General features: G+C 42.3%; 2 pseudogenes; one reads left to right on the top strand and one right to left on the bottom strand.

Annotated features, from left to right (window-relative positions):
- The window catches only part of LOC130862662 (non-receptor tyrosine-protein kinase TNK1-like), a 618,047-nt pseudogene that overhangs the window by 258,472 nt on the left and 337,867 nt on the right, over positions 1-21,708 (top strand).
- LOC130862670 (olfactory receptor 2G3-like) lies at positions 779-1,722 on the bottom strand (annotated as a pseudogene).

Raw genomic sequence — 21,708 nt, 5'->3', positions numbered from 1 at the left:
ACATGCATTTTACATTATTTAAACATTTAAAGAATTTTACAAACTAACTAGAGAAGGCTGAATCTGAGAACCGAGGAATTCATAATCATTTTTTAGTTCTACAAATTTCTTGTCTTGTTTTGCCTGGAAGGGACTGGATTTCTAAGATCATGTTATTTAATAAAATCACCTAATATTCTGAATACAGTAATCACAGTTCAGAAATTATCATCTAATGTACATAACTTGATATGTAAAATTAATTTTTTTGTGAAAATCTCATTTAGCAAAAACACAGGATGAAAAAACCTCCACTAGGAGACCCACTGGAGCAGACCATTGAGGGAAAACAAAAACACGGGTGTATGGCTTAGACTAGGGCATTACCAGGAGACCTTGGTCCAAGGATATAGAAACTATGTCTCACAGGGTTTGCATGAACACACTACTAAAGAATGCCTCAAAGACTTTTAGCTAGCATTAAACACACTTTAGACAAAAGAGATCAATCAATAGAAATCTTTAATAATATAGAGCCAGAATTCTTAATTTAAAAAGTGACTATAAAAAGAGAAAATTGATTGCAGGAGTCTTGACAACAGCAACTGTTTTCAGTTTATTAGATAATGTGATTATCAGCATAGGACATCTCTGGGTACAATAATTAGGGGAGCGGTTTTATTGCTGGTAGCTCTCCAGAGAGGCCTGTGAGTTTGGTTATGGATAATCTGTGTCAGGGTGATCCTGGGTATTGCCTCTGGATAAGCACCTCCATATCACTGAAAACAGATCCATATCTCTACTTCGCAAGAATTTTCTCTCTGGGGCTGTTATCTTTTCTCACTAGCCTTTTCAAAGCTCCCTTCACATCTTTGTTTCTTAAAGTGTAAATGAGGGGGTTTAGAGTAGGAATAACCACAGTGTACAAAAGGGTGATGAATTTCCCCTGACTATGTGCATACGAACTGTTAGGCTGGATATAGACAGCAGTGATTGTGCCATAAAATAGCACTACTACCAGCAGGTGCGATCCACAGGTTCCAAGAGCTTTACCCCAGGTTAGAGCTGACTTTAACCTCATCAGTACTTGGGCAATGTACCCATATGATACCAAGATGAGTGCCAGGGGAAGGAGGAGTAGCACCAAGGAAGCCATGAATAGCTGCACTTCGTTGCTACACAGGCCAGCTTGATCATGGCAGGAACTTCACAGATGAAGTGATAAATCCTGTGGTTCCCACAGCGAGGCAGGTGGAGGGTGATGGTGCCCTGAATCAGCGTGTTGCCCACTCCACTCAGCCATGCTATTCCTGCAAGAGCCTGGCAGAGCCGTGGGTGCATAACTGTGGCATAATGGAGTGGCCGGCAAACAGCAGCATAGCGATCAAATGCCATAACTGCGAGGAGGACACACTCAGTGGACCCCGGAGCCAGAGACACATAGAGTTGAATAGCACAACCTGTGGGAGTAATTGTCTTGGCTGGACCATGGAGGTTCCACAGCAGCTGAGGAACAATGCTGGTGGAAAAGCAGATATCAACAAAAGAGAGGTTGGTAAGAAAGTAGTACATGGGTGTTTGGAGCACGGAATCCAAACAGGAGACAAGGATGATGGCTGTGTTGCCTACCAGTGTCAGGAGGTAAGAGATTAGCACCACCACAAAGAGGAACTTTTCAAGTTGTGGCTGATCAGAGAAGCCCACCAGGATGAAATTGCCACCTGAGCTCTCGTTAACTGTCATCACTCTACCTATACAAAGGAGGGCGGCAAACACAGAAGCGCAGGTTCGATAAAACGAAAATGGAAAGGGATCAGAAATCCGCTAGAAGAACATGGATCCTAAAGACGGAAGATAGGATATGTTCTATATAGGAGACAGGTAGGAAAATGAGGGAGAGAAAGAGAGAGAGAGAGAGAGAGATTGAGATTCATGTTTCAATGGAAAGTCAAAGAATAAAGAGTTTACTGAGAATGAGAACTGTTAAAGGCACAGAGCTACACAAAGAACTACAAACAAGTAAGGGATAAGAGTAGGAGAAAGAGTCTTACCCAGGGAAAAGTGCACCAATTCATTAACCAATCCCAAGTGGTCAGTCCTGAAAACACATACAAGTAACATCTTACAGTTTGAGCGGGACATATGCATATATAGATATTCCTAAATGCATGTGTGCATGTAAAAATTATTGGAAAAGGCCATAAGTTTGAAAGAGAGCAAGGAGAGGGTTTGGAGGAAGAAAAACGAAGGGAGAAATGACATAATTATCAATCTCAAAAATAAAAGGAAAATGCTTTAAAAAGTTCAGAGCTAAAAAAACAGACCTTGTGAAAATTACTCAACAATCGATTGCTCAGTTTTTCCAAATTGTCTCATTTATTCTTTTAAGAAATTTACCCTCTTTTCTTCAAAAGCACTTATAAAATTACCCATGAAAGGTAGAAAGAGAGCTGTCAAATATATAAACAGGTTTTTGGTAGGTATCCCACTGTGACAGTAGGAAAAGTAACAAAGAAGCATTTGGAAAGAAAAAGTAAAAGGAAATGATACTGCACATCTCTTCCTGAAATGGGTATTTGTAAAATGCTGAGAAAAAAATTATACAACCATAGTGATTTAATGGTTTGTTAGACATAATGCATGGGTTAGTTGTCTGCCAGTATTTTTCTTATAATATGAAAGCAGGCAGTCTTGAGTAGTTTAGCAGTCAATATAGAACGCTCTTGTTAGTTTTGAATACTTTTAGAGCCTTGAAAAATAATTTTACACTTGTGAGTTTTATTTTTATGTTACGGTAAGTAAGACTTAATTAGCCACCTTTGAACTTGTGTTTTATAACCTATTTTCCTTGTTATTGTAACTTCATAGTATAAAACAATAGAGAATATAAGCTCAATTGATTTATTGCTTTATTTAGATTTCCAAAACATTTCTTTGTGTACATACATTGTACACAGTACTGTGCTACATAATGTCATTTTCATACACGTGTATATTGTATATTAAGAGAAACCCCTTATTTTCCCATTTCATTTAGTTTTATCAAAGACTTTATATGAATATATTAGATAGGAAGCCTTATAGGGGAGCACTTATCTTTTGACTGTAATGCTTCATTATCATATTTCATAAAAATAATGTAAAATAGGATATTACTTAAAGTAAAATTAGTATTTATAAAAATGCCAGTTTCCCATACTATCATTTAATCAAGTTCTGCACAATTTCACCCTCCTTTCTCTTTTCAGAATGATACCTAATATAACAATGTTACTTCTCACTTAATCAAGTTTTAATTCCTTTATTCATTCAGTGTCTCCTAAGATTACTTTGGTCATGCTTATCAACTTCTACCTACCTGTAAGGGTCAATTTCCTGGGCATCCTTTTTGAAATCCTGAGGGGCTTTGTTTATAACCATGCAAATTTACACATGTGTCTATTTCAAAGAGCAGGGGGAAGGAAATGCTAAATGTGCAGAAATGCTTCTTTTAAATATCTAAAACAAACAAATATATTTAAACAATAGAATAGATGTTAACACACTTTTAGTAAGTTGCTGTCTTAACCATCTTATAAAATTGCTACTCTCCCATTTTTCCTCTCTTAACTAAGAAATGTTGTTTAACAATTAATCAGATAAAGGGTGTGATAAAATAGTATGTTTCTTAAATTATCTAATTCAAATTTAACATCGATGTTTATATTCATTTATCTGTTATTATTCATATTTAATGAAAAAGCTAAGTATTTTTCCCTAACTGTATGCACTTCACATTGATCATTCAAGGTACTTGACTGTCCTTAGGAATTGTGTGAAACAATAATTTTGAAACCATATTTTAACATTATAATGCTATAAAATAAGTTTTCCCAGAAATGTTAGTGTTTTTGTAAAGGTAGCTGCTATATATTGTATTTTCAAGCTTCTTTACTGATATAGCCATGATTTCTTAATGGATTGATGTAACTCAGTCTTGTTGAGGAAATAAAAGACATGAACATCTTAATTTACTTCTGTTTTAAATGTAAGTATTTAATATAAAAGCAATGCTTTTAGTTCTCTATAATTTTTCAGAAAATACAGTGATTCATAATCAAGGAAACACGAATAGTTGCCATGTATACACAAAAAACAGAGAGGCATAAACTGTCTCCTCAGCAGCACATGTATGTCCAACACTATTGCCATGTTATGAAGGAGTTCATATTTTAAAGAATCTAAGTCATAAGGAAATTCTGTCAAATGGAGAAATTATCTTTCTTTGTTATGCTATCTTTGCTTTTTCTATTTCTGAACATATATTCTACAAACTTAAGGTAACTGTAAAATATAAATTATTTAAGTCTAAGTTTATAGTGAAATTTAATTTACTATGTTATTAAAAAATTTTTAAACTGCTCAGAATTCCAAAATACATATAAATAATTAGCCGAGCCACTTAAAGAAGACTGACTTGGCAGTTGATGAAAACATTACTTTCTTAGCTACAGTTTGTATAATGGTGAGATGAGGAGATGAAGAACAGGTGGTTATTATTTCCTCACCTCTGAAAGTTTTGTCCCCTCATCCTTCCAATTACATTCATAGGCTGAAAAGATGTTGCTTTTCATAAACACAAGACTCTGAAAATGAATCTTTGAATCCAAGCCCAAATATCAGATGTGAGTGCTTTGGCCAGAGCTAGGGGATGTTGAAGTGTATCACGCAGCAGGAAATGATGCCAGCCCAAACTGGGATCTGGGGATCCCTATATTCCTAAAAGGGCAATTATCATCTGACACAAGAGTGACCAAGAACAAAATCTTCTGGGATACTGTATTGTAGTCACTGCTTCTTCACAGGTAAGTCTTTAATATGAGATGTTTCCAGGCTGTCAGGTCACATGCTGGACTTAGATTGTGAAGAAAGTGAGAATAGATTTCTTACTCTGAGCAAGTCTCAAGATTAGATAACTAATTCTCATGGAATCATCCCTTATTGACATGATTAGTAGTCTCTGTATAATCAGAACATAAAGCTTCGAATAAAGGTGAATATATGACATGGCAACCATTGTCCTAGGAATGAATTTTAATATGTGGATTCTGTTGAGGAGAAACAAGAGTAGTTATTTTGACAGTTTTATCCATATTCTTTAATTTTATAAAAAGGTTCTGTGGTCTCACATATAAACTTCTTAAAAATTCACAAAGTTCATTGGAACTTCATTCAAAAACATAAAGCAAAGCACATGCACTATAGTTGCTTGAGCCTACTTTGTTCCAAATCATTTGCCTGCAACCATTTCATTGAGTGATCTTGAGTAATACATCTTAAGAACTTATATAAAACAGATAGTAAGACAAGTGTAGAGAGACGTCATCACAGAAACCTGCATTTAAAAATGGAGAGGGCACCGTCTTATTGACATCAGTCATAAATCAATGCTAATAAGCAAAGGTCTCATGAAGAACATAGACACCAACACATATAATCCTTCTTTGTGATAACTTTTAGAAGATCCTAAAAATAATACTTAATTCATTTGATGTCATACCTGAAAACAGGCATATACATTGGGGAAGAGATATATAGGTTATGACCATTCCATACACAAAAGTATCTGTCATGTTGAGATAGATTTAAGGAATATACCTCTCTCTATGCCTCTAGAGCAGAAATAAGACATCATCAGATCACTCTTTGATAGAGTCTAAGTTGGCAGTAATATTTTAATGCAAACTTTCTTTTAAATAAGCTATTAAGCATTGGGAAATTTTGACTCATTAATTAATTGATACTAGATAAGCTCCTGGTGCCCTGGGTTTCTTGAGTGAAAAACTATGGTGGCTAGTTTTATGTCAACTTGATACAAGCTACAGTTATGAAGAAGGAACCTCAACTGAGAAAAATATACCCACCATGTTAGCCTGCAAAAAGCAAAACACAAAACAAAACAAAACAAAAAACCCTGTTGCTCATTTTCTTGTTTAGTAATTAAGGTAGGAGGATCTAGGGCATTGTGGGTGGTGTCACCCCTTGATTGGTGGTGCTCTATCTAAGGAAACAGGCTGAGCAAATAATAATCAAACAAGCTAGTAAGAAACACTCCTCTATGACCCCTGTATCAATTTTGGCTTCCAGGTTTCTGCTCAGAATTCCTTCCCGGACTTCCCTGGATGATGAGTTGACTAAAAATTTTAAGTTTAAATACTTCCCCCTTGGCTGAGGAGTTCCATCTGGATGGGTGAGTGTGTGCTATCCAGGGGCAGACTGTCCTGGAAGAGAGCACAAACCCCCTCCCCCAGCTCGTGCTGCAGGGCCCCTTTTCTTACACATGATCCAGCCCACCAGCTCCCCCGCCCAAGCTTGCCCTGCTGACTGCTAAGTCCTCTGCTCAAGAACAATTTTCCAGCTCCTATACTAAGGCTACCCACGCAGAGCGGTGAGTGCCTGCCTACCAGGCAGGCCTCAAGTTCCCTCGCAAGGGAGCAAGGGCACCTTCAACTCGGGCTGCAGGGTCTTCTGTGCCCTTCTGGACCCCGCCCTGCCTGCCACATTCTTCCTTTTGTCCCTGGCTCATTGGGCTACCAGGTGTCCCTGTTTAGGTGCTGAGCAGTTCCATCTGGACGGGTGAGTGTGTGCTATCCAGGGGCGGACTGTTCCAGAAGAGAGCACAAACCCCAATCCCCCAGCTCCTGCTGCAGGGCTTTCTTTCCTACACATGACCACCCCCCCAAGCCTGCCTTGTCTGCAAGGTCCTTTGCTGAGGAACAGCTTCCTGCTCCTACACTAAGGCTACCCACTCAGTCTTTGTTGAATTCAATGAAAACGAAGACTCAACATACTCAAACCTATGGGACACTATGAAAGCAATCCTAAGAGGAAAGTTCATAGCCCTAAGTGCCCACTTAAAGAAAACGGAAAAAGCACACATTGGAGACTTAATAGCCCACCTGAAAACTCTAGAAAAAAAGAAGCAGACTCATCTAGGAGGAATAGAAGACTGGAAATAATTAAACTGAGGGCTGAAATCAACAAAATAGAAACACAGAAAACAATCCAAAGAATCAATGAAACAAGAAGCTGGTTCTTGGAGAAAATCAACAAGATTGATAAACCTCTATCTAAACTAATCAAAGGGTGGAGAGAGAATACGCAAATTAACAAGATCAGAAACGAAAAGGGAGACATAACTACAGACAGAGAGGAAATTAAGAAAATCATTAGATCTTACTACAAAAGCCTGTATGCCACAAAATTGGAAAATGTAAAAGAAATGGACACTTTTTTAGATAAGTACCACATACCAAAGTTAAACCAGGACGAGGTGAACAATTTAAATAGACCTGTTAGTTGCGAAGAATTAGAAGTTGTTATAAAAAACCTCCCTACCAAAAAAAGCCCAGGTCCAGACGGCTTCAATGCAGAATTCTATCACAACTTCCAAGAAGACCTAATACCTATACTCCTTAATGTATTTCACAATGTTGAAACAGAGAAATCATTGCCAAATTCTTTTTATGAAGCTGCAGTTACTCTGATACCAAAACCACACAAAGACCCAACCAAGAAAGAGAACTACAGGCCAATCTCACTTATGAACATCGATGTGAAAATCCTCAATAAAATACTGGCAAACCAAATCCAAGAACACAATAGAAAAATTATCCTTTATGATCAAGTAGGCTTCATCCCAGGAATGCAGAGCTGGTTCAACATACGTAAATCTATCAATATAATCCATCATATAAATAAACTGAAAGAAAAAAACATATGATCATTTCATTAGATGCTGAAAAAGCATTTGACAAAATTCAACATCCCTTTATGATAAAGGTCTTAGAGAGATTAGGGATACAAGGGTCATATCTAATCATAAAAAAAGCTATTTATAGCAAACCGACAGCAAACATCAAATTAAATGGAGTGAAACTCAAAGCCATCCCACTAAAATCAGGAACAGGACACGGCTGTCCACTCTCTCCATACCTCTTCAATATAGTGCTTGAAGTTCTAGCGATAGTAATGAGACAATATAAGGGGATCAAAGGAATTCAAATTGGAAAGGAAGAAGCTAAACTTTCATTATTTGCATATGATGATAGTGTACATAAGCGACCCCAAAAACTCCAGCAAAGAACTCCTACAGCTGATAAACACCTTTAGTAGCATGGCAGAATACAAGATCAATTCCAAAAAATCAGTTGCCCTCCTATACACAAAGGATAAGGAAGCAGAGAGAGAAATCAGAGAATCATTACCTTTCACAATAGCCACAAATAGCATAAAATATCTTGGGGTTACTCAGACCAAGGATGTGAAAGATCTATTTGACAAGAACCTTAAGACATTGAAGAAAGAAACTGAAGAGGATACCAGAAAATGAAAGGATCTCCCTTGCTCTTGGATTGGAATGATCAACATAGTAAAAATGGCAATTCTCCCAAGGGCAATTTATAGATTCAATGCAATCCCCATTGAAATCCCATCAAAATTCTTCACAGATCTTGAGAGGACATTAATCAACTTTATATGGAAAAACAAAAAACTCAGGATATCCAAAACAATCTTATACAATAAAGGAACTTCGGGAGGCATTACCATCCCTGACTTCAAACTCTATTACAGAGATTCAGTATTGATAACAGCTTGGTATTGGCATAAAAACAGAGAAGTCGATCAATGGAATCGAGTAGAAGACCCGATTTTAACCCACAAACCTATGAACACCTGATTTTTGATAAAGGTGCTAAAAGTATTCAATGGAAGAAAGAAGGCATCTCCAACAAATGGTGCTGGCAGAACTGATTGTCAACCTGTAGAAGAATGAAAATAGATCCATATCTATCGCCATGCACAAAACACAAGTCCAAATGGATTAAAGACCTCAATATCAGTCTGAACACACTGAACCTGATAGAAGAAAAAGTGGGAAGTACTCTACAACATATGGGTACAGGAGATCACTTCCTACGTACATCCCCATCAGCACAGACATTAAGAACAACATTGAATAAGTGGGACCTCCTGAAACTGAGAAGCTTCTAAAAGCAAAGGACACTGTCACTAAGACAAAAAGGCAACCCACCGACTGGGAGAAGATCTTTACCAACTCTGCAACAAACAAAGTTCTGATCTTCCAAATATATAAAGAACTCAAGAAACTAGACTTTAAATGCTAATTAACCCAATTAAAAATGGGACACTGAACTGAACAGAGAATTCTCAACAGAAGAAATTCAAATGGCCAAAAGACACTTAAGGTCATGCTCAACCTCCTTAGTGATAAGGGAATTTCAAATTAAAACAACTTTGAGATACCATCTTACACCTGTCAGAATGGCTAAAATCAAAAACACCAAGGATAGCCTCTGCTGGAGAGGTTGTGGAGTAAGGAGCACACTCATCCATTGCTGGTGGGACTGCAAACTTGTGCAACCACTTTGGAATTCAGTGTGGCGATTTCTCAGGAAATTTGGGATCAACCTACCCAAAGATCCAGTAATACCACTCTTGGGAATATACCCAAGAGATACCCTATTATATGACAAAAGTATTTTTTCAACAATGTTCATAGCAGCATTGTTTGTAATAGCCAGAACCTGGAAACAACCTAGATGCCCTTCAGTGGAGGAATGGATGAAGAAAGTGTGGAATATATACATATTAGAGTACTACTCAGTGGTAAAAAACAATGACTTCTCGAATTTTGCATGCAAAAAGATGGAAATAGAAAACACTATCCTGAGTGAGGTAATCCAGACCCAAAAAGAAGAACATGGGATGTACTCACTCATAATTGTTTTCTAGCCATAAATAAAGGACAGTGAACATATAATTTGTTATCCTAGAGAAGCTAAATAAGAAAGTGAACCCAAAGAAAATCGTATAGTCATCTGCCTGGATAGGGGTGTAAACAAGATTGCCGGGCAAAAACTGGGAACTTGAGGGTGAGGTGGCATGGGGCTAAGGGGAAATGGGGTAGAAACGTGAGAAGGGGAGGATGGGAGTAGCTTGGGGGATTGGGATGGTTGGAATATAGGAAGGGTGGATACAGGAGCAGCGAAATATATATCCTAACTAAGGGAGCCATCTTAGGATTGGCAAGAGACTTGACTCTAGAGGGGCTCGCAGGTGTCCAGGGAGATGTCCCCAGCTGGTACCTTGGGTAACTGAGGAGAGGGAACGTGAAATGACCTTATCCTATACTGATGAATATCTTGCATATCACCTTAGAACCTTCATCTGGCGATAGATCGAGATAGAGACAGAGACTCAATTTGGAGCAATGGTCTGAGCTCTTAAGGTCCAAATGAGGAGCAGAAGGAGGGAGAACATGAGCAAGGAAGTCGGGACCACGAGGGGTCACCCACCCACTGTGACAGTGGAACTGCTCTATTGGGAGCCCACCAAGGCCAGCTAGACTGGGACTGAATAAGCATGGGTTGAAACTGGACTCTGTGAACATGGCAGACAATGAAGGCTGATGAGAAGCCAAGGACAATGGCACTAGGTTTTGATCCGAATACATGAACTGGCTTTGTGGGAGCTTAGCCTGTTTGGAAGCTCACCTTCCTGGACCTAGATAGAAGTGGGAGGACCTTGGTCTTCCTACAGGGCAGGGAATTTGGACTGCTCTTCAGTATCGAGAGGGAGGGGGAATGGAGTGGGAGGAGGAGAAGAGGAGTGGGGATAGGGGGAGGGGAGTGGGGGAAGGGGGCAATATTTGGGAGAAGGGGGAGGGAAATGGGAAATGGGGAGCAGGTAGAAATTTTAATTATAAAAGAATAAAAATAAATAATTAAAAAATTATAATAAATCATATAAATATTTAAAATATTAAAAAAATAACAATGCATGAAAAAAGGACACAGTTGAAGGAGAACTGGGATGTGTGGTATATAGGAGAGTTGGAGGTATGAAAGTAAAGGTACAAATATTATAATTTGTAGGGAGTCAAAAGGTTCACATGTTCACAGATAGAACTGGGGAAACTAGGAATGTTAATCACACAAAATTGTCAATCCAATGAATATTTGTATACTCTGTTTTCTATTCTGACAGCTGGGCTGGTAGTGGATAATAGCCAACACATATTTTCCTTGTGTTATCTGTGGCCAGGCCATACTAAACTCCCAGAAGCAACAGTGGACATACTTAATATTCAAAGTGTCAAAATACAGTCAAAATGGTTCATACTGATTCATGCCTTGGGAAACTGTGAGAGAGTCTCAGGAAGAAAAAAAAGAGGTATTTTAGCTCAAGTTTTGCTTTTTTTTTTTGTTTTGTGGCATGTTCTTGTATGTCACTTTTGTGTTTCTTTCAATAAATGCTTGTATTCAATTTGTAAGACATTATTATTGTCTTGAACATAGCTATAGAACCCAATCTGGTTAAAGGATGGGCTGAATGTTGTCCTCGCTGTATCTACAATCTTGAGACAACCCAGGGTCAAATTCTAAAAGATTTAGTCATGTTTCTTTTACAAATATGGGTTCTCTTGTATTTGGGGCATAGGTATTCAGGACTGAGATTTCACCTTGATGAATTGGTCCTGTTATGAGAATAAAATGTCCTCCTCCATCTCTTCTGATTGGTATTAGTTTGAAATCTATTTTGTTAGATATTGGTGGAGGTATACCAGCTTGTTTCTTAGGTGCACTTGATTGGAAAATCTTTTCCCAAACCTTTACACTGAGGTAATGTCTGTCTTTGACGTTGAAGTGTGTTTCTTGTATACAGATGTATGAATCTTGCTTTCATATACATTTTCTTAGCTTAGGTCTTTGCACGGGTGAATTGAGTCCACTGATATTAAGAGATATTAATGAAGAGTGTCTGTAAATTACTGTTATTTTTCTTTTCTTTTTCTTTTTTTAAAAACAACTTTGAGATACCATCTTACACCTGTCAGAATGGCTAAAATCAAAAACACCAATGATAGCCTTTGCTGGAGAGGTTGTGGAGAAAGGGGCACACTCATTCATTGCTGGTGGGAATGCAAACTTGTGCAACCACTTTGGAAATCAGTGTGGCGATTTCTCAGGAAATTTGGGATCAACCTACCCCAAGATCCAGTAATACCACTATTGGGAATATACCCAAGAGATGCCCCATCAAATGACAAAAGTATCTGTTCAACTATGTTCATAGCAGCATTGTTTGTAATAGCCAGAACCTGGAAACAACCTAGATGCCCTTCAGTGGAGGAATGGGTGAAGAAAGTGTGGAATATATACATATTAGAGTACTACTCAGCGGTAAAAAACAATGACTTCTCGAATTTTGCGTGCAAATGGATGGAAATAGAAAACACTATCCTGAGTGAGGTATCCCAGACCCAAAAAGAGGAACATGGGATGTACTCACTCATAATCGGTTTCTAGCCATAAATAAAGGACAGTGAACATATAATTTGTGATCCTAGAGAAGCTAAATAAGAAAGTGAACCCAAAGAAAATCGTATACTCATCCGCCTGGAGAGGGGAAATAGACAAGATTGCCGGGCAAAAACTGGGAACTTGCGGGTGAGGTGGCAAGGAGCAAAGGGGAAATGGGATGAGAAACATGAGAAGGGGAGGATGGGAGGAGCTCGGGGGATTGGGATGGTTGGGATATAGGAAGGGAGGATACGGGAGCAGCGAAGTATATATCCTAACTAAGGGAGCCATCTTAGGGTTGGCAAGAGACTTGTCTCTACAGGGGTTCGCAGGTGTCCAGGGAGATGTCCCCAGCTGGTACCTTGGGCAACTGATTTATTGGGAGCCCACCAAGGCCAGCTGGTCTGGGACTGAATAAGCATGGGTTGAAACTGGACTCTCTGAGCATGGCGGACAACGAAGGCTGATGAGAAGCCAAGGACAATGGCACTAGGTTTTGATCCTAATACATGAACTGGCTTTGTGGGAGCTTAGCCTGTTTAGATGCTCACCTTCCTGGACTTAGATACAAGACCTTGGTCTTCCCGCTATGCAGGGAATTTGGACTGCTCTTCAGTATCGAAAGGGAGGGGGAATGGTGTGGGGGGTGGAGAAGAGGAGTGGGGATAGGGGGAGGAGAGTGGGGGGAGGGGGCAATATTTGGGAGGAGGGGAGGGAAATGGGAAATGGGGAGCAGGTGGAAATATTATTTAAAAAGAATAAAAAACAAAATAAAAAAATTAATAAAAAAAATAATAAATAAAAAAAAGAACTCCTGCATTCTTGGGAGGCCCCAAGGGGAACCGAGAAGACCACCGCAGGAAAAGAGGGAAGACCACAAGTTGCCTTTGCGAGGAGCAGTTTAAATAGACTGGGGGAGTGGTCCTGACCTCCTCAGATGAGGGGTCAAGGTTTGGCGGGTACCTTGACCCTCCTCGGGGAGGTGTCAAGGTGCAAGGGGCACAGGGGCGGGGCCTCCAAAGATGGAGCCAGAGTTCGGGATTTACACTTGTTTTCTCCCTAACCCTTAATGGCTCCCTCTATCAAGGTATCTCTTTCATTGCTCTCCCATTCCATCACTCCCGAACTTGCCCTCATGTTCCATCACACGTCCCCTCCCTTTGATTCCCCTTCCCAGTTGACCCATGAGATCTTAACTGTTTTCCTTTCCTGGGGCCCTCCGTGTGTGTCTCTCTTAGGGTCTTTTGTTTTTCCTTAGACAAGGTTTCTCTGTAGCTTTGGAGCCTGTCCTGGAACTCCCTCTATAGACCAGGCTGGCCTCAAACTCACAGAGATTTGCCTGTCTCTGCCTCCCGAGTGCTCAGATTAAAAGGAATGGCCACCATCAACCAGAAGGGTCCCCCTTTTTACCTAGCTTCTCTGGGGTTGTGAATTGTAACCTGGTTATCCTTTGCTGTATGACTAACATCCATTTCTGAGTGAGTACATGCCACGCTTGTTTTTCTGGGTCTGGGTTGCCTCACTCAGGATAGTTTTTTTTCTAGTTCCATCCATTTGCCTGCAAATTTCAAGATGTCATTGTTTTTTACAGCTAAGTAGTACTCTACTGTGTAAATGGACCACATTTTCTTTATCCATTCTTCAGTTGAGGGGCATCTAGGTTGTTTCCACGTTCTGGCTATTACAAATAAGACTGCTATGAACATAGTTGAGAAAATGTCTTTGTGGTATGATTGAGCATTCTTTGGATATGTGCCCAAGAGTGGGATACTTGTGTCTTGAGGTAGATTGATTCCCAATTATCTGAAACCACCACACTGATTTCCAAAGTGGCTGTACAAGCTTGCACTCCCACCAGCAATGGATGAGTGTTCCCCTTGCTCCACATCCTCTCCAGCATAAGCTGTCATCCACGTTTTTTATCTTAGCCATTCTGAAAGTGTAAGGTGTACCTGAGAGTCATTTTGATTTGCATTTCCTGGATGACTAAGGATGTTGAGCATTGTCTTAAATGTCTTTTGGCCATTTGAGATTCTTCTTTTGAGAATTTTCTGTTCAGATCTGTGTCCCATTTTTTAATTGGACTATTTGGGTTTTTTGTTTGTTTGTTTGTTTGTTTGGGTTGTTTTTTTCTGTTTTTTTTTTTTTTGGTTTTGAAGACAGGATTTCTTTGTGTAACAGTTCTGGCTGTCCTGGAACTCACTCTGTAGACCAGGCTAGCCTTGGACTCACTGACATCCACCCGCCTCTGCCTCCCGAGTGCTGGAATTATAGGCGTGCACCACCTCCCCTGGTTTGAGTTCGTTATATATTTTGTAGCTCAACACTGTCAGATGTAGCTGGTGAAGATCTTCTTGTTCTGTTGGCTGCTGCTTTGTCTTATTGGCCATGTCCTTTGCCTTACAGAAGTTTCTCAGTTTCAGGAGGTCCCATTCAATTGCTGCTCTCAGTGTCTGTCCTACTGGTGTTGTATTTAGAAAGTGGTCTCCTGTGTGTTCAAGGCCTCTTCCGACTTTCTCATCTATCAGGTTCAGTGTAACTGAACTTATGTTGTGATCTTTGACCCATTTGAATTTGCATTTTGTGCACGGGGATAGATATGGGTTTATTTTCATTCTTCTACATGTTGATATCCAGTTATGCCAGGTGGTGCACACCTTTAATCCCACCACTTAGGAGGCAGATCTCCAAGTACAAGGCTAGCCTGTTCTACAGAATGAGTTCCAGGACAACCAGAGCACAGAAACCCTATCTTGGAACATATATAGGTGCCAACTGGACTCAGTAAGTAGCCTAGGTTGTCCTCCAATCGGGTCCTTGTACCTCACCCTCCCAGTGGCCACCATGAAGAAAAGGACAGAGAGGGAAAGCAAGGAAAGAGATATCTTGGTTGAGGGAGCCACTATGGGGCTAGCAAGAAACCTGGCACTAGAGAAATTCCCAGGAATCCACGAGAATAAACCCAGTTAAGACCCTAAGCAACTGTGGAGATACCTGAAATTGCGTTGCCCTATAGTCAGATGGACTTTCATCCAGCAACTGATGGACACAGATTCAGAGATCTACAGCGGAGCACTGGGCTGAGCTCATAGAGTCCAGTCAAAGAAAGGAAGGAGAAATAATAGGAGCAAATGGGTCAAGACCATGATTGGGATGCCCAATTAAACAGCTACTTGAGCTAATGGGAGCTCACTGCCTCTGGTCTGACAGCAGGGTAACCAGCATAGATCCAAACTAGGCCTCTGCATGTGGGTGAGGTGTACGGCTGGGGCAGACTGCAGGGCCACCAACAGCGAGACCAGGATTTATCCCTAGTGCTTGAACTGTCTTTTGGGATCCCATTCTCTTTGATGGATACCTTGCTCAACCTAGATATAGTGGGGAGGGTCTTGGTCCTGCCTCAAAGCAATGTGCTAGACTTTGGTGACTTCCTATGAGAAGCCTTACACTTTCTGAGGAGTGGATGGGGTGGGGTACAGGGGAAGGTGGAGGGAGCAGGAGGAGGGGAGGGAGTGGGAACTGGAATTGGTATGTAAGATGAGAAAACATACTTTTTTAAAAAAAATTAAAGAAAAAAGTCTCTGTGGTCATTGTGTCTCTTCACAGCAATAAACCCCTGAGACAGCCATCGAGCTCAGCAACTTTTATTTTTAAATGTATTATGTGTACATGATTGCAGTTGCTTGTGAAGGTCAGAAGAGAGTGTCAGGTCCCCTGGAGCTGGAGTTACAGATGTCTGTGAGCCACCATGAGGGTGCTGAGGACCAAAGCCAGGTCCTCTGCAAGAGCAGCCAGTGGTCTTAACCTCAGAGCCACCCCTAAGCCCTCAGAACAGAATTCTTTCCTGTTTGGTTTTTCAAGACAGGGTTTCACTCTGTAGCCCTGGTTGGTCCTCAAACTCAGAGATCTCTCTACTTCTGATCCCCAAGGGCTGGGACTGAAGGTGTGCACTACCACCTCTTAGCTCAACAGAGCAGACTTAAGCTAAGCACCTCCCTGCGCCGTCCTTGGGAGAAGGCGCAGCACTCGCTGTCTATCACCTGAGTTGCACTAGCAGCAAGCAATTTCTTTTTTCTAAAAAATAAAATCCAGGGGATTGGAGAGATGGCTCAGAGGTTAAGAGCATTGCCTCCTCTTCCAAAGGTCCTGAGTTCAATTCCCAGCAACCACATGGTGGCTCACAACCATCTGTAATGGGGTCTGGTGCCCTCTTCTGGCCTGCAGGCATACACACAGATAGAATATTGTATACATAATAAATAAATAAGTAAATATTTAAAATAAAATACAATCCAAAAATAAGAGCTTCCACAATAGGCAGGGGCCTGAACTGTGTAAAAGTGAAGAGAACTAGCCAAGGATCAGCTAGCCTGCAGCATGGACCGTGCATCTTCTCTGTCCACGGTGGCAGCAAGGTGTAACCAGGCTGGAACCTCCAACAGCAGCATCACAGCCTTCCCCTCAGCGTGCTTCTCCCCAGCAGCAGGTAAGCCAAGATACTTCCTCTCTGCTTGTCCCCAAGGATGACAGGCCTGGAGATGCAGTGGAACGTTCTAGAGTAACTTCTGTTCCACACACGCTCATTTCCACCCACCTGGGGTGCTCACCACCTGTCCAGCAGAAAGGATCAAAGTTTACCCACCCCTGGAGAGGGAGATGTAGAATGCGAACACATGCGTGTGCATACACACACTCTAAGGTGAGAGCTGAGGCTGTCAGACAACACACACACACACACAAGCACACACACACACTCTGAAATGAGAGTTGGGGCTGTCAGACAACACACACACAAAAACACACAAACACTCTGAAATGAGAGTTGGGGCTGTCAGACAACACACACACAAGCACACACACACACTCTGAAGTGAGAGCTGGGGCTGTCAGATAGAACACAAGCATACACACACACATACACTGAAGTGAGAGCTGGAGCTGTCAGAACACACACACACAAGCATACAGACACACATGTACACACACTCTCTGAAATGAGAGTTGGTTGTCAGATAGAACACATACACACACACAAGCACACACACACACACACACATGCTGAAGTGAGAGCTGGGGCTGTCAGATAGAACACATACACACACACACATACACTGAATTGAGAGCTGGGGCTGTCAGATAGAACACATACACACACTCACACACACATACACTGAAGTGAGAGCTGGGGCTGTCAGAACACACACACACACTCACACACACACTAAAGTGAGAGCTGGGGCTGTCAGACACTGCTGCAGGGCACATCCTCAGTCCTGAGGTTGCAGCTGCCACTGCCCCCATCCAGGAAGACAAACAGGGCACTGCAGCAGCTGCACCCCAGATCCTGGCACCCCAGGCCAATCAGCCACCACTCAAAGTGTGCTCCTTCTGCCGGGCATCTAAACTCCTGGCCAGGGTAGCTCTGACCTCACAGGAAGCTCCAGACACAAAAGGACAAGGTCCCCTGGGGACTGTCCCCAAATGCAGGTGAAACAATGAGGCAGGAGAGGGAGACAGCACCGCAGGCTGCATGAGACAGCAACATGACAGGCTGGGCCCGCACTCCCAGCATGGAGACAATGCAGCGGCTGTGCTCTGTGAGCAACCTGAAGGTGACTGTAAACACACTGCATATTGAACTGGCTTTGAACTCCTGACATCCTGGCAGGATTCTACAATCCTGCTCTGCTAGCTCAAGGTATCCAAAACATTTTCGTTTTTTGTTTTTGTTTTTTGTTTTTCGAGACAGGGTTTCTCTGTGGTTTTGGAGCCTGTCCTGGAACTAGCTCTTGTAGACCAGGCTGGTCTCGAACTCACAGAGATCCGCCTGCCTCTGCCTCCCGAGTGCTGGGATTAAAGGCGTGCGCCACCACCGCCCGGCCCCAAAACATTTTCTAAGGAAGGCAATGAGCAGAAATGTCCAGACCCTTGTCTAAGGACACTAAACCACAAAGTCAGTGTTATATTATACTGAGACCGAGTTCCACGTGCAACTCAGGCTGGCCAGGCACAAACCTATCACAATATTCCTCTATCCTTCCCTCTTCCCCCGCCCCATCCCCTACACCTCCAAAGCCTCCTGCAGGCTAGGCCAGCACCCAGACATCTCAGGCCCTTGTGGCTCTAAACCCTTGCTACCGACTGATTCTCCTTTTGCCAGCTCCACGGTGACATTAAGAATTTGTGCTGGGGCTGGGCGGTAGTGGCGCACGCCTTTAATCCCAGCACTCAGGAACAGAGGCAGGCGGATCTAGAAGAGCTAGTTCCAGGACAGGAACCAGAAAGCTACAGAGAAACCCTGTCTCGAAAATCAAAAAAAAAAAAAAAACAAGAATTTGTGCTGGGGCTGGAAAGATGACTCAGCGGTTAAGAGCATTGAGGTGCTCTTCCAGAGGATCAGGGTTCAATTCCCAGCACCCACATGGCAGTTCATAACAATAACTCCAATTCCAGGGACTCTAACACCCTCATATGACATACATGAAGATAAAAACACAGTGCACATGAAATAAAAATAATCGAAAAGAATTTGTGCTGGAGCCAGGCAGTGGCGCACGCCTTTAATAACAGCACTCCAGAGGCAGAGGCAGGCAGATCTCTGTGAGTTTGAGGCCAGTCTGGTCTACAGAGCGGGTTCCAGAACAGCCAGGACAACACAGGGAAATCCTGTCTCAAAAAAAAGCAAAAGAAAAACAAACAAAAAAAGTATTTGAGCTAGGAACCTGGTTTCTTGGCCACAACCAGCCATCAGGTACCATCTGAGTGAAATAGAAGTCCACCATTTCGAAGCAGCAGCCAGCTGCATGGAGAATCTGGGGGCGTGGCACCGGGAGGCATGGCCCTCAGATGCCTCAATCTATGTCCAAGTGAAGGGGGCGGCCGCAGTTCCACAGCTTCCAGGTGAGTATGGTTCCTAGGCTACAAGCCTTGCTGTGGCTTGCTTTAAGTGGGTGTGACTTATGGTGGGCGTGGTCTCTGCCTGGGCAGGGCTGTCAGCTGGGCGATCTGGAGGACTGATCTTCCTCAGTGGCGCTTCCAGGTGGTGTGACCCAAGACAGGTGGGCAACCTTCTGGTGGAAGAGGGCAGAGTTTCCCTTGTATCCTGAAAGGGGGGACGCCCAGCACCCTACAACACACACGCGATGTCCCACAGCAGAGATGCAACCTCAAGCGGTCCACAGAGCCAAGGTTGAGAAGTCCTACCTCAGGCATACTGTAGGCGCTTAATGGGTGTTAACCGAGTGAATGAATACCTGGTGAGGTTCCAGCAGGGTGGCGAGCCATCCGGGAGATCCATCTGGGTGGGGCTGAAGGGTAGACAGCAGGAGGGACTTCCCCATGTGCCTGCAGATCCTGCTGTGGGCTTTCCTGAAGCTCTTGGAGGAAGGCAGCCACTTGGTGATGGAGAAGGGTGAGGACCGGAGAGGCAGGCCACAACCTCAGGCTGCCTGGATGCTTAGAGGGCAAGGGGCTAGACACAGCACAGGACTGCGGAGGGGACTGCCAGGGAACGCGGGCCCCTGCTGCTGGGGCTGCAGTGTCTGCTGTGCTCTCCTGGACCTGCTCTGCCTGCCCCCTACTTCCATTGGTCCCTGGCTCATTGGAGCTACCAGGAGTCCCTGTGCAGGTGCTGAGAAGTTCCATCTGGACTGGTGAGTGTGTGCTATCCTGGGGCGGACGGTCCCGGTAGAGAGCACAAACCCCCCTACACTAAGGCTACCCAACCAGAGCAGTGAGTGCCTGCCTAGCGGGCAGGCCTCAGCAACCCCCGAAAGGGAGCACAGGCACCCCCAGCTTGTACTGCAGTGTCACCTGTGTTCTACTCGACCCCGCCCGACCCCTTGCATTCAGCCTTCTTTACGCGGGTCATTGGAATACCAGGCATCCCTGTTTTGGTGTTGAGGAGTTCATCTGGTAGGAAACGGTTCCTGCCCCTACACTGAGGAGATACACCCAGAGAGTTAGTCACAGCAAAGACTGGTCCAAGACACCAGGCCTCTCCTGGCTCCATTTGAAGGAAAAGATGGGCAGGCGCCAATGCAAGAATTCCCCCAACAAATTGAAAAGCAACGTGACATCACCAGAATCCAGGAATCCCGAAATGAGAAGTGTACACCCTAATCCAGAAGAATTAGAAGAATTCGACTCAAAAGTGAATTATATGAAAATAATAGAGGACCTTAAACAGGAGGTGAAAAACTGCCATAATCAATTAGAGATTACAAACAAAAAGGTAGAGGAAATAAATAAATCTCTCAAAGATACCCAAGAAAACCAAGAGAAACAAGAAAAAGTAATCAAACAGGTAAGGGAAATGGTTCAAGACTTGAAGAATGAAGTGGAAGTAATAAAGAAAACACAAACCGAGGGAAGGATGGAGATGGAAAATTTCGATAAACGAACAGGAACTACAGAGACAAGTACCACCAACAGATTACAAGAGATAGAAGAAAGAATCTCAGACACTGAAGATACCATAGAGAAAATAAACTCTCTGATTAAAGAAAACAGCATAACCAACAAATTCTCATCACAAAACATTCAGGAAATCTGGGACACAATAAAAAGACCAAACCTAAGAATAATAGGGATAGAAGAAGGAGAAGAAGTACAGCTCAATGGTCCAGAAAATATATTTAATAAAATTATAGAAGAAAACTTTCCCAACCTTAAGAAAGATATTCCTTTGAAGGTCCAAGAAGCATACAGAATACCGAATCGACTGGATCAAAAAAAACATCTCCTCGTCATATAATAATCAAAACACAAAACATACAGAATAAAGAAAGAATATTAAGAGCTGCAAAGGAAAAAGGTCAAGTTACCTATAAAGGTCAACCTATCAGACTTACACCTGATTTCTCTATGGAAACCATGAAAGCCAGAAGGTCCTGGATAGATGTGCTGCAGAAACTAAGAGACCATGGATGCAAGCCCAGACTACTGTACCCAGCCAAGCTTTCGTTCACTATAAATGGAGAAAACAAAATTTTCCAGGATAAAAACAAATTTAAACAATACGTAGCCACAAATCCAGCCCTACAGAAAGTAATAGAAGGAAAATCACAACCCAAGGAGTCCAACAATGCCCACAATAACTCAGACATCTAATGACCCTTCACCAGCACAACTTGAAGAAGGGAAACACACAAACTCTACTACCAAAAGAAAGAAAGAGAGAAAGGAAAAATGACCGGAGTTAACAACCACTGGTCATTAATATCACTTAATATCAATGGACTCAACTCACCTATAAAGAGGCACAGGCTAAGAGATTGGATTCGAAAACAGGATCCAACATTCTGCTGCTTACAAGAAACACACCTCAACCACAAAGACAGACATCTACTCAGAGTAAAGGGCT

Source organism: Chionomys nivalis, chromosome 20, assembly GCF_950005125.1.
Source record: "Chionomys nivalis chromosome 20, mChiNiv1.1, whole genome shotgun sequence".
In the NCBI taxonomy this organism is placed as follows: domain Eukaryota; kingdom Metazoa; phylum Chordata; class Mammalia; order Rodentia; family Cricetidae; genus Chionomys; species Chionomys nivalis.
This window is presented reverse-complemented; position numbering and strand designations above follow the sequence as displayed.